Consider the following 13,245-nt stretch of genomic DNA (forward strand, 5'->3'; position numbering starts at 1 on the left):
GTAGTCAGTCAGGATACGTGATAGTGGCTTTACAACAATATTAAAACATCAATACCATGTATTCTCATAAGCTTATTGTATCTTCTTGTATATAAATAAATAACGGTTAGGAAGTTCTTAATATTGGTTAAAATAAGGAATACTTATTTAATGTATATTTGTATTTTATATATAAATAATTTATTTATAAATTATATTAATAACTATATACTTAATTACATAATTATATACTTAATTATATATATATATATATATATATATATATATATATATATATATATATATATATATATATATATATATATATATATATATATATATATATGACAGTGTCAGACCACGGAGGAAAATTGAAACAGGAATTTCCTTAAGTACTTTCGAATATTAATACATCTTCAGAAGGAGTGAAGCAACTTGTACTTGTAGGCCCTCCAAACCACTCGGGTCCTGTCTAATTACCACAAGCTACCACAAACTACACAAACTTCAGAAAGCTTCCTGACAATACGTTAGTAATGAATAAATATGATATATTAAGTTAGGCTGACCTAACCTAACCTAACCTAACCTAACCTATCCTAACCTATCCTAACCTAACCTAACCTAACCTAACCTAACTTAACCAAACCTAACCTAACCTAACCGAAGCTTGGATCGTCGACTTGATTTGGCGTCACCAACTGTTTATTTTCGTCTAATTTCTTTATAAAAAGATACTTTTTCAGATTAAAATTATGTTTTTTCGTGTTGTACATTCAGCACCAGCAATATAATGAGTAAATATATCATATTTATTCATTACTAACGTATTGCCAGGAAGCTTTCTGAAGTTTGTGTAGTTTGTGGTAGCTTGTGGTAATTTTTTTTTTTTTTTTTTTTTTTTTTTTTTTTGATAAAAGAAATATACAAAGTATAGCACAATATATACATGACAGGAACCTAAGAACAGAACATAACAACAAAAACATAATCATAAACAGGCATAGAAGAGAACATTACATAATAAGACCCCAGAAACTCCAGGGACACAAGTCCGAAGACAAATAAACATAGAAACGGACACAACAAACGGACGCATACGGACATGGAAAGACACAATTAACATATAAAGAATAAACCAGACACACACATATAAATACACAATGCACACAAGTACAGAAATAACACAAAGCATAAGCACATCGCACACAAATCATATAAGTAACATAAAAACAAACCATGGCCAAGGCCCAGGCACTACTATATGACAACCCCAAGAAATAATCCGGGGCGAACAATGAAACACAGAGATACATGTACCCTAAACAAACACACTTCCAGGAAGAACAGCAATCAAACCAACAAAATGAGTAACAAAACAGCCGCATGCAACTCAAGGTACAAGCAACGGCCCACGCAGGAGCCAACATAGAAGCAAACCCACACACACACACACACACACACAACCCCACACACCAAACCGAACACACAACCACAGGAGCAACCACACACACACCCAGTACAACTCCCCCGAGGAGGCCCACCGGAGGGCCGGGGATCTAGGATGAAAACAGAAGACCACTCACCCAAAAGCAACCCCATGCACATACCCACCCGTGAACCAACCACGGAACTCGCTCGGAAACGCACGCTGCACCCACCACCACGTGAACCGCAAACGACCCCTCAAAAACCCCAAAAGCCTAGCAACCCCATAACCCTCCCTCCGCAACCTGTCCTCTTAAAAAGAACGTCAACATTTGCCGTTTGACTCTACGGCTGTTTTTGGACGTTATTTTGTGTAAAACTACGTCTATTTTCGCTTCCATGGACTATCTCTTGTTATACAATGAAATACCACACTCTTATTATTCTATAACTCACTGACTATGCTCTGATATTTGTTCTTCAAGTAAAAATATATATATTTTTGCCTTAATTAGGCCATAATCCAGAAAATTCCAGCCTATCGATCTTTATATTTAGGAAAACATCTAATAAATTTGGAAATGATTTTTTCGTTCGCCGACAGTTGCCTGTTACTATTTAACCCTCTATGCTTTAATGTCGCTGGTCATTGTGACTTTCCCAGGATTTATATATGTTTTGTAGTAGCATTTAGTCAGACTACAGTAATTTAACTAATGGGAAACCTCTATAGTTGTCGTAAATTAATAATAATCATTTATCAAATAATAAATTAGCAAACATATGCAACATTTTATCTAACGACTTTTCGGGTAGGCCGTTCTGTTTGTTTACAACCCCAATGGTTCAAAATACACAATACTTTTAATATATAAGTGACTAAGTATGCTCTAATATATGGTCCTCAATGAAAATTATCGTTTTTTTTGTTAATTTGTCCATAATGAATAAGATTCCTTACTGTTGATCTTTATATTAAGAAAAACATCTAAACAAATTGGTATTGTGTTTTCGTTCAGATAAAGTTTCCAGATATTATTTCCTAGTTATCAATTAATGTAGGTGGTTATTTTAATTCGCGGCTACCAGGGGCTTTCTCCCATTATACAATATAAATGTACTCACTAACTATTCTCTGGTATCTGTTCTTCAAGTAAAATTACCTATTTTTTTGTTTAATTAGTCCATAATTCATAAAATTCCTTCAGGTCGATCTTTATATTTAGAAAAACATCTAATCAATTTGGAATTTAATTTTTCGTTCACCTACAGTTACCTGCTATTATTTCATTGTTATATTTTATGTCGCTGGTCATTACAATTTTCCAAGAATTTAAACAGCTAAACAGCAAGTAGCATCTTGTTAGAGTACAGGAATTTACCTATGGAGAACCTCGATAGCTGCCGAATATTATTAATGATTATATACGTAATTTAAAATAATGAATTATATACCATTTCTTATGTTACGTCTTTGGCGGGTAGGCCGTTCTGCGGGTTTACAACCGAATTGTTTAAAAATCACACTATTTTAAATGTATGAGTCACTAGTATGCTCTGATATATGTTCTGCAATGAAAATAAAGATTGTTTTGTTGTTAATTACTCCATAAATGTGTAATGTGTTAATTCAGTCTAAAATCTTTTTGCAACGTTTATATGCGATATACGTAGCTGGAAACTACCTAATATTTAAAAATAATAGTTACAACATTCTATTAATATATAATGTTGAAATAAATATCACACAAAGTCTGTATATCTGTTTTTAGATGTCTTATAAATCTTCTTTTAAAATAGTATTAATGATTTTTATGAATCTTGAGTAAAATTTATGTTAATTATTATTAATCTAATTGTTATTATTTTAAGTAAAAGAATTGCAAGTATTCGCATAACCACGGGATCTCTGTTTGTGTATGAATGCACGGATTTGTTTTTGTTATGAGAGGGACGCCTTAGAAAGCATGGTGTAGGCCACCTGTGGCTCGCATCCGATCCCACGATCGTCGTCGCCCCTAAATCAACACAACAGGTATTTAGTATTTACGATTATAATAAGTAATATTTCTTTTATAATAATATTGCAGCAGGTGGTGTAGTGGTAGGACACTCGCCTGGCGTTCCGCGAGCGCTATGTCATGGGTTCGTATCCTGGCCGGGGAGGATTTACTGGGCGCAATTCCTTAACTGTAGCCTCTGTTTAACGCAACAGTAAAATGTGTACTTGGATGAAAAAACGATTCTTCGCGGCGGGGATCGTATTCCAGGGACCTGCCCGAAACGCTACTCGTACTAGTGGCTGTACAAGAATGTAAAAACTCTTGTATATATCTCAGGTTAGGGGCTAGGCATTTACACACTTAGGTCAGCAAACTAGCTAGAAGGTTAGACTATTAGACTCCACTGGTCAATCGGGGCCCTGCATGACTCAGCTTATCCTAACCTAGCCCAGCTTAAACCATCTTAGCATAGTTCATTCTAGCTGTGCATAGTGCTTGCACAGCCTTGCTTATCCTAGTTTACCTCTTCCTAGCCTACCGTAGCCAAGCCTATCCCAGTATACCCTTACCTAGTCTTGCCTAGCCTAACCCTACCTTGCTTTTAAACATGACCAGTCCTTCCTACCCTAGCCAAGCCCTGACCAGCTTAGCCAAGCCAATCCCTGCCTAGATTTAGCATAGCCTTGCCTTTTTATTAATATATAGAGGGTACCACCTCTGGTTGAGTTTGTAGGAACCCTCCACTTATAGGGTTGAGGGTTCCATATATATATATATATATATATATATATATATATATATATATATATATATATATATATATATATGTCGTACCTAGTAGCCAGAACGCACTTCTCGGCCTACTATGCAATGCCTGATTTGCCTAATAAGCCAAGTTTTCCTGAATTATTATATTTTCTCAATTTTTTTCTTATGAGATGATAAAGCTACCCATTTCATTATGTATGAGGTCAATATTTTTTTATTGGAGTTAAAATTAACGTAGATATATGACCAAACCTAACCAACCCTACCTAACCTAAACTAACCAATCTTTTTAGGTTAGGTTAGGTTAGGTAGCTGAAAAAGTTAGGTTACGTTTGGTTAGGTAGTCGAAAAACAATTAATTCATGAAATCTTGGCTTATTAGGCAAATCGGGCCTTGCATAGTAGGCAGAGAAGTGCGTTCTGGCTATTAGGTACGACATATATATATATATATATATATATATATATATATATATATATATATATATATATATATATATATATATATATATATATATATATATATATATATATATGCGAACAAGCCTGAATGGTCCCCAGGACTATATGCGAATGAAAACTCACACCCCAGAAGTGACTCGAACCCATACTCCCAGAAGCAACCCAACTGGTAACTACAGGGCGCCTTAATCCGCTTGACCATCACGGCCGTCAAAAGGAAGTGATAGCCGAGGCTATTTGAGCCACTTCCCCGATGGCAACTCGGATGGTAATCTTGGGCATAGCATTTCACCAAATCACCTCATTCTTTGGGGCACACGTGAGGAACATAAATGCGAACAAGCCTGAATGGTCCCCAGGACTATATGCGAATGAAAACTCACACCCCAGAAGTGACTCGAACCCATACTCCCAGAAGCAACGCAACTGGTAACTACAGGGCGCCTTAATCCGCTTGACCATCACGGCCGTCAAAAGGAAGTGATAGCCGAGGCTATTTGAGCCACTTCCCCGACGGCAACTCGGATGGTAATCTTGGGCATAGCATTTCACCAAATCACCTCATTCTTTGGGGCACACGTGAGGAACACAAATGCGAACAAGCCTGAATGGTCCCCAGGACTATATGCGAATGAAAACTCACACCCCAGAAGTGACTCGAACCCATACTCCCAGAAGCAACGCAACTGGTAACTACAGGGCGCCTTAATCCGCTTGACCATCACGGCCGTCAAAAGGAAGTGATAGCCGAGGCTATTTGAGCCACTTCCCCGACGGCAACTCGGATGGTAATCTTGGGCATAGCATTTCACCAAATCACCTCATTCTTTGGGGCACACGTGAGGAACACAAATGCGAACAAGCCTGAATGGTCCCCAGGACTATATGCGAATGAAAACTCACACCCCAGAAGTGACTCGAACCCATACTCCCAGAAGCAACGCAACTGGTAACTACAGGGCGCCTTAATCCGCTTGACCATCACGGCCGTCAAAAGGAAGTGATAGCCGAGGCTATTTGAGCCACTTCCCCGACGGCAACTCGGATGGTAATCTTGGGCATAGCATTTCACCAAATCACCTCATTCTTTGGGGCACACGTGAGGAACACAAATGCGAACAAGCCTGAATGGTCCCCAGGACTATATGCGAATGAAAACTCACACCCCAGAAGTGACTCGAACCCATACTCCCAGAAGCAACGCAACTGGTAACTACAGGGCGCCTTAATCCGCTTGACCATCACGGCCGTCAAAAGGAAGTGATAGCCGAGGCTATTTGAGCCACTTCCCCGACGGCAACTCGGGGGTGTGAGATTTGAGTCACTTCTGGGGTGTGAGTTTTCATTCGCATATAGTCCTGGGGACCATTCAGGCTTGTTCGCATTTGTGTTCCTCACGTGTGCCCCAAAGAATGAGGTGATTTGGTGAAATGCTATGCCCAAGATTACCATCCGAGTTGCCGTCGGGGAAGTGGCTCAAATAGCCTCGGCTATCACTTCCTTTTGACGGCCGTGATGGTCAAGCGGATTAAGGCGCCCTGTAGTTACCAGTTGCGTTGCTTCTGGGAGTATGGGTTCGAGTCACTTCTGGGGTGTGAGTTTTCATTCGCATATAGTCCTGGGGACCATTCAGGCTTGTTCGCATTTGTGTTCCTCACGTGTGCCCCAAAGAATGAGGTGATTTGGTGAAATGCTATGCCCAAGATTACCATCCGAGTTGCCGTCGGGGAAGTGGCTCAAATAGCCTCGGCTATCACTTCCTTTTGACGGCCGTGATGGTCAAGCGGATTAAGGCGCCCTGTAGTTACCAGTTGCGTTGCTTCTGGGAGTATGGGTTCGAGTCACTTCTGGGGTGTGAGTTTTCATTCATATATATATATATATATATATATATATATATATATATATATATATATATAAATAATATAAATAATGTGTGTGTAAACATGCCACGTGTGTGTAAATCACAAAAATTAACACTTGATGAAAAAAGTGACAGTGTCAGACCACGGAGGAAGAATTGAAACAGGAATTTCCTTAAGTACTTTCATATATTAATACATCTTCAGAAGGAATAATTTTTTATATAAATTAAATTAAAAAAAAATCATTCCTCCATCGTCTGACACTCATATATATATATAATATATATATATATACATATATATATATATATATATATATATATATATATATATATATATATATATATATATATATATATATATATATATATATATGTCGTACCTAGTAGCCAGAACGCACTTCTCAGCCTACTATGCAAGGCCCAATTTGCCTAATGAGCCAAGTTTTCATGAAATAATTGTTTTTCGACTACCTAACCTACCTAACCTAACCTAACCTAACTTTTTCGGCTACCTAACCTAACCTAGCCTATAAAGATAGGTTAGGTTAGGTTAGGTAGGGTTGGTTAGGTTCGGTCATATATCTACGTTAATTTTAACTCCAATAAAAAAAAATTGACCTCATACATAATGAAATGAGTAGCTTTATCATTTCATAAGAAAAAAATTAGAAAAAATATATTAATTCAGGAAAACTTGGCTTATTAGGCAAATCGGGCCATGTATAGTAGGCTGAGAAGTGCGTTCTGGCTACTAGGTACGACATATATATATATATATATATATATATATATATATATATATATATATATATATATATATATATATATATATATATATATATATATATATATATATATATATATATATATATATATATATATAATGTGTGTGTGTGTACTCGCCTAGTTGTGCTTGCGGTGGTTGAGCTCTGGCTCTTTGTCCCGTATGTATGTATTCATATATATATATATATATATATATATATATATATATATATATATATATATATATATATATATATATATACATATATATATATATATATATATGCGAACAAGCCTGAATGGTCCCCAGGACAATATGCAACTGAAAACTCACACCCCAGAAGTGACTCGAACCCATACTGCCAGGAGCAACGCAACTGGTATGTACAGGGACGCCTTAATCCGCTTGACCATCACGACCAGACATAAGGAAGTGATAGCTGAGGCTATTTGACCCACTTCCCGCTGGCACTCGGATGGTAATCTTGGGCATAGCATTTTATCAAATCACCTCATTTTTGGGGCAACACGTGAGGAACACAAATGCGAACAAGCCTGAATGGTCCCCAGGACAATATGCAACTGAAAACTCACACCCCAGAAGTGACTCGAACCCAATACTGCCAGGAGCAACGCAACTGGTATGTACAGGGACGCCTTAATCCGCTTGACCATCACGACCAGACATAAGGAAGTGATAGCCGAGGCTATTTGACCCACTTCCCCGCTGGCACTCGGATGGTAATCTTGGGCATAGCATATGGGTTCGAGTCACTTCTGGGGTGTGAGTTTTCAGTTATATATATATATATATATATATATATATAATATTAATATTATATATCCTGCCTGAAATGCTGCGTGTACTAGTGGCTTTACAAGATTTTGTGGTTATTCTCTATATCTGGTTCACCTAACAGTAAATAAGTACCTGGGAGTTAGACAGCTGCTATGGGCTGCTTCCTAGGGATGTGTGTGTGTGTTTGTATTCATGTTGAATTTTACAAAGTAGGAAGAGATGTTTGTAAAAAAAAAATCAAATATTTTTGAAAGTATAAGTAGATTTGATATTTTTCTCTAATTGTTTATTTCTGCTGTCTCGCCTCCTTTATAAAATGGCATCATTCTTGCTTTTTTAAGGATATCAGGAAAAGTAAGGCACTCCAGAGATTTGTTGACTCCTTCCTAGTGTTGCCTAGCCCAGCCCAGCCTAGACAAGGCAGGCTGGGCATCCTAGCCTCACGCAGCTTAGCCCCCACCTACATGTAGCATCCCAGTCCATCCTAAGTGATCATTACCTTACTGGCTGTGTTTTCTCTTCAGCCCTGAATGTAATGTGGTGGAACATAAGCAGATACATATCAGGTCTTAGAGAATCTGTACTTCATACATTTCTTAATAATGTCTCACAAATATTTAAATAATTAAACAAAAATTGTATAATAACTTCATATTATTCTTGCAATTTATTTTTGCATTTTTTTTATACAAAATTTACATTTTAAAAGATTACCTCTATTTTTAGATTGATGACTTGAAGACTACAGTGCCATCCACAGCAAATCATGGTCTTAAAATATCTCCTAGCAATGACGAGACCAATTTTCACAGAGATCAAATTTTTGCTAAGCAGTAGTCACAGGTAAATATATATTATATATATAATATTATATATATAAAATTAACTACTTCATTGCTCAAAGCACCTTTAGACATTCTGAGAGTTGTGCTACTTTATTAATTAATTAATTAGGCTATATTTTAATGTTTTGTAATGTTTTCATTACTTTTTTTGTTTTGAAATATAAATTGTTGAGTTTTGAAACATTTTGACATTAACTATACCTGAATATTTATAAACAAAAAAATACCAGAACAATTGCACTAAGAAGTCTTTGCAAAATCAGGTGCTCAGTGCAGTAGTTAAAAACTTAAAAGTTGTACCACCTCTGGTGCAAGATTAGGGACCCATAGCCTCAGAGAAGAAAATAGAGAGTACTCAGAGAAGGCCTTGAATAATAGGCAGGCTGTTTGTGTGTGTTTCGACGGTAAGCTTGCTGACACCAAATGTAGTTACCTAAGTGTAGTTACAGGATTAGAGCTACGCTCGTGGTGTCCCGTCTACCCAGCACTCTTTGTCACATAATGCTTTGAAACTACTGACGGTCTTGGCCGCCACCACCTTCTCACTTAACTTGTTCCAACCGTGTACCACTCTGTATGCGAAAGGAAATTTTTTTATATTTCTTTGGCATCTTTGTTTAGTTAGTTTAAATCTATGACCTTTTGTTCTTGAAGTTCCAGGTCTCGGGAAATCTTCCCTATCGATTTTATCAATTCCTGTTACTATTTTGTACATAGTGATTTTATCACCTCTTTTTGTTGTCTTCTAGTTTTGGCATATTTAATGCCTCTGACCTCTCCACATAGCTCTTGCCCTTTAGTTCTGGGAGCCACTTAGTAGCATGTCTTTGCACCTTTTCCAGTTTGTTGATGTGCTTCTTAAGATATGGGCACCAAACAACCGCTGCATATTCTAGCCTTGGCCGAACAAAACTCGTGAACAATTTCTTTAGTATTTCGCCATCCATGTATTTAAACAAAATTCTGAAGTTAGAAAGCGTGGCATAGGCTCCTCACACAACGTTCTTTATGTGGGCCTCAAGTGATAGTTTTCTATCTAGAATCAACCCTAGACCTCTTTCTTTTATCAGAATTATATAAAGATTTCTCACATAATTTGTAGGTTGTGTGGGATCTATGTTCTATTCCACATTCCATAACATGGCATTTATTCACATTAAATTTCATTTGCCAAGTGGTGCTCCATATACTTATTTTGTCCAGGTCTTCTTGAAGGGCATGACAATCATCTAAATTTCTTATCCATCCCATTATCTTAGCATCATCAGCAAACATGTTTATATAATTCTGTATTCCTACTGGTAGATCATTTATGTAGACAATGAACATTTCTGGTGCATGTACTGTGGTACTCCACTTGTGACACTTCTCCAGTCCGATTGCCTCTGATTACTGCCCTCATTTTTCTATCAGTCAGAAAATTTTTCATCCATGTTAGAAGCTTACCTGTCACCCATCCAAAATTTTCTAGTTTCCAGAACAACCTCTCATGTGGAACTCTGTCGAAAGCCTTTTTTATGTCTAGATAGATGCAGTCAACCCAACTACCTTTTTCCTTTAAAATCTCTGTGGCTCAATCATAGAAACTGAGTAAATTCGATACACAGGATCTTCCAGATCGAAAACAATACTGTCTGTGTGATATTATATATTTTCTCTCCAGGTGTTCTACCCATTTAGTTTTTATTATTTTTTTTTTTGTTTTCAATCCTTTCACTGTTACACTTGTCAATGATTCAGGTCTATAACTGAGAGGGGTGGGGTCTTCCCTGTTGCCACTTTTGTAGATTGGAACTATGTTAGCCTTTTTCCACATGTTTGCTATGACTCCTATACACAGGGATGCCTGAAAGATCAGGTGAAGTGGAAGGCTGAGCTCAGATGCACATTCTCTCAGAACCCATGGTGAAACTCCATCTGGACCAACTGCTTTGTTCTTACTTAGCTCCTTTAGCATATTTTCCACTTCATCTCTAGACACCTCTATACGCTCTATGTTGTTCTCAGAAATTCTTATTGTATCTGGTTCTCTTAAGATTTCATTTTGTATAAACACACTTTGGAACTTTTGGTTTAATGTTTCACACATTGCATTATCATTTTCTGTGAATCTGTTTCCTATTTTCAACCTCTGGATATTATCCTTTACCTGCAATTTGTTGTTTATGAATTTGTAGAATAGGCCCAGTTCTGTTTTACATTTATCCATTATCCCTTTATAAAAATTTCTTTCTGCCTCTTCCCTTACTGCTGTATAGTTGTTTCTCGCATCTTTGTATCGCTGGTATGATTGGGGGTTTGGCTTCTTTCTATTTTGATACCTGTTTGATGGGGTTCTGCTCTTCTACTCCCAAGCCCGGCCCGAGGCCAGGCTCGACTTGTGAGAGTTTGGTCCACCAGGCTGTTGCTTGGAGCGGCCCGCAGGGCCACATACCCACAACATCCCGGCTGATTCGGAACTTCTCTTAGAAAACAGTCCAGTTTTCTCCTGAAGATGTCCACGGTTGTTCCGGCAGGAACAACCGTGCAACCGTGCTCTGAAGGGGAAAGTGAATACTGAGCAGTACTCGAGACGGGACAACATAAGTGACTTAAAGAGTACAACCATTGTGATGGGATCCCTGGATTTGAAAGTTCTCATAATCCATCCGATCATTTTTCTGGCCGACGCAATATTTGCTTGGTTATGCTCCCTAAACATTAGATCGTCGGACATCATTATTCCCAAATCCTTGACATGCTGTTTTTCTACTATGGGAAGATTCGATTGTGTTTTGTACCCTGTATTATGTTTCAGATCCTCATTTTTGCCATACCTGAAATTTATCACTGTTAAACATCATGTTATTTTCTGCTGCCCAATCGAAAACTTTGTTGACATCTGCTTGTAGTTTTTCAATGTCTTTCATTCCATTTTTGTGTCTTTTGGTTTGTGGCCCTCTCTCAATTTCTGTTGAACCAATCCTGTTTTCTGGCCCTGCATCTCTGTTTTGGTATGAATGTTTGTGTGCCTTCATTGTATATTTTGCAAAATTTGGCATACATTTAATTTACTTCCCTGTCTAGCAACAAGTCTGCCTAATTACTTATTACAAAAAATTTGAAGTTCCCCATAGTGACCTCTCTCTCTTGAAATCAAGTTTATCAACTGTTTCAATGTCCCCATTTTCTGTGTGTGTGTGTTTGAAGGCTAAGCTTGCTGATACCATGTATGTGTGTGTGTGTGTTTGGAGGCTAAGCTTGCTGATACCGTTTGTGTGTGTGTGTGTGTGTTTAGAGGCTAAGCTTGATGATACCATGTGTGTATTTGGAGGCTAAGCTTGCTGATACCATGTGTGTGTGTGTGTTTGGAGGCTAAGCTTGCTGATACCATGTGTGTGTGTGTGTTTGGAGGCTAAGTTTGCTGATACCATGTGTGTGTGTGTGTGTTTGGAGGCTAAGCTTGCTGATACCATGTGTGTGTGTGTGTGTTTGGAGGTTAAGCTTGCTGATACCATGTGTGTGTGTGTGTGTGTGTTTAGAGGCTAAGCTTGCTGATACCATGTGTGTGTGTGTATTTGGAGGCTAAGCTTGCTGATACCATGTGTGTGTGTGTTTGGAGGCTAAGCTTGCTGATACCATGTGTGTGTGTGTGTTTGGAGGCTACATTTGCTGATACCATGTGTGTGTGTGTCTTTGGAGGCTAAGTTTGCTAACACCGTGTGTGTACTCACCTGTTTAAATAATAATAGGGGTGTGTACCACCTCTGGTGCAATTGTAGGGACCCACAGCCTTGAAGAAAATAAAGAGTATTCAGAGAAGACCTTGTGGATTCTCACTGAACACTAATCTTTTCTTCTCCTACCACCCCTCTTATTTTGTTTTATGCTGTATTCTATTATATATCATATAAATACATAGCCAAATGGCAATATTTATTATGTCTATACAAAAAGAAGACATCCACTTTATTTTTTTTCTCTCCTTTGTTTCTATGTGGATTTTGTTGTGACTAATGATTCTCCTCCTTCCCATCAACAGGTCTTCCTCACTGGGCTTGCTCGGCTTTTGTGTTACTGTGAGGGTGCCATCATCGTTTACCCTTCAAGACTGACTCATGCTGGCATTGCATTTGTGGACTTCCCTTCACAGTAAACAGTCCTTCTCCATATGGTGATTGTCCAGGGCAAGCAGGGTGTGACTGCCATCTTGGAGAAGCAGGGTCTTTTAATATGAAGAATCTTCCGTCTTCTCTACTTACGCCAGCTTGTGCTGGCCTTGCATTCTTGTTACTTCATGGCCCTTGGGCCTTTTTTATTTATTTTACATAATAAATTTTTTTATTAATA

At 37.9% G+C, this 13,245-nt stretch overlaps 1 long non-coding RNA gene across 2 annotated transcripts; it reads left to right on the forward strand.

The window, feature by feature from the left end:
• The first annotated feature begins 3,340 nt into the window (after positions 1–3,340).
• LOC138368414 (uncharacterized) lies at positions 3,341–13,245 on the forward strand. Of its 2 annotated transcripts, none has more exons than XR_011229594.1 (3): positions 3,341–3,442; positions 8,798–8,914; positions 12,938–13,245. It is a non-coding gene; the product is annotated as an uncharacterized lncRNA (long non-coding RNA). The 2 variants fall into 2 exon arrangements; XR_011229595.1 differs by lacking the exon at positions 3,341–3,442 and adding an exon at positions 3,465–3,746.

The sequence above is a fragment of the Procambarus clarkii genome, chromosome 25, assembly GCF_040958095.1.
Source record: "Procambarus clarkii isolate CNS0578487 chromosome 25, FALCON_Pclarkii_2.0, whole genome shotgun sequence".
NCBI lineage: Eukaryota > Metazoa > Arthropoda > Malacostraca > Decapoda > Cambaridae > Procambarus > Procambarus clarkii.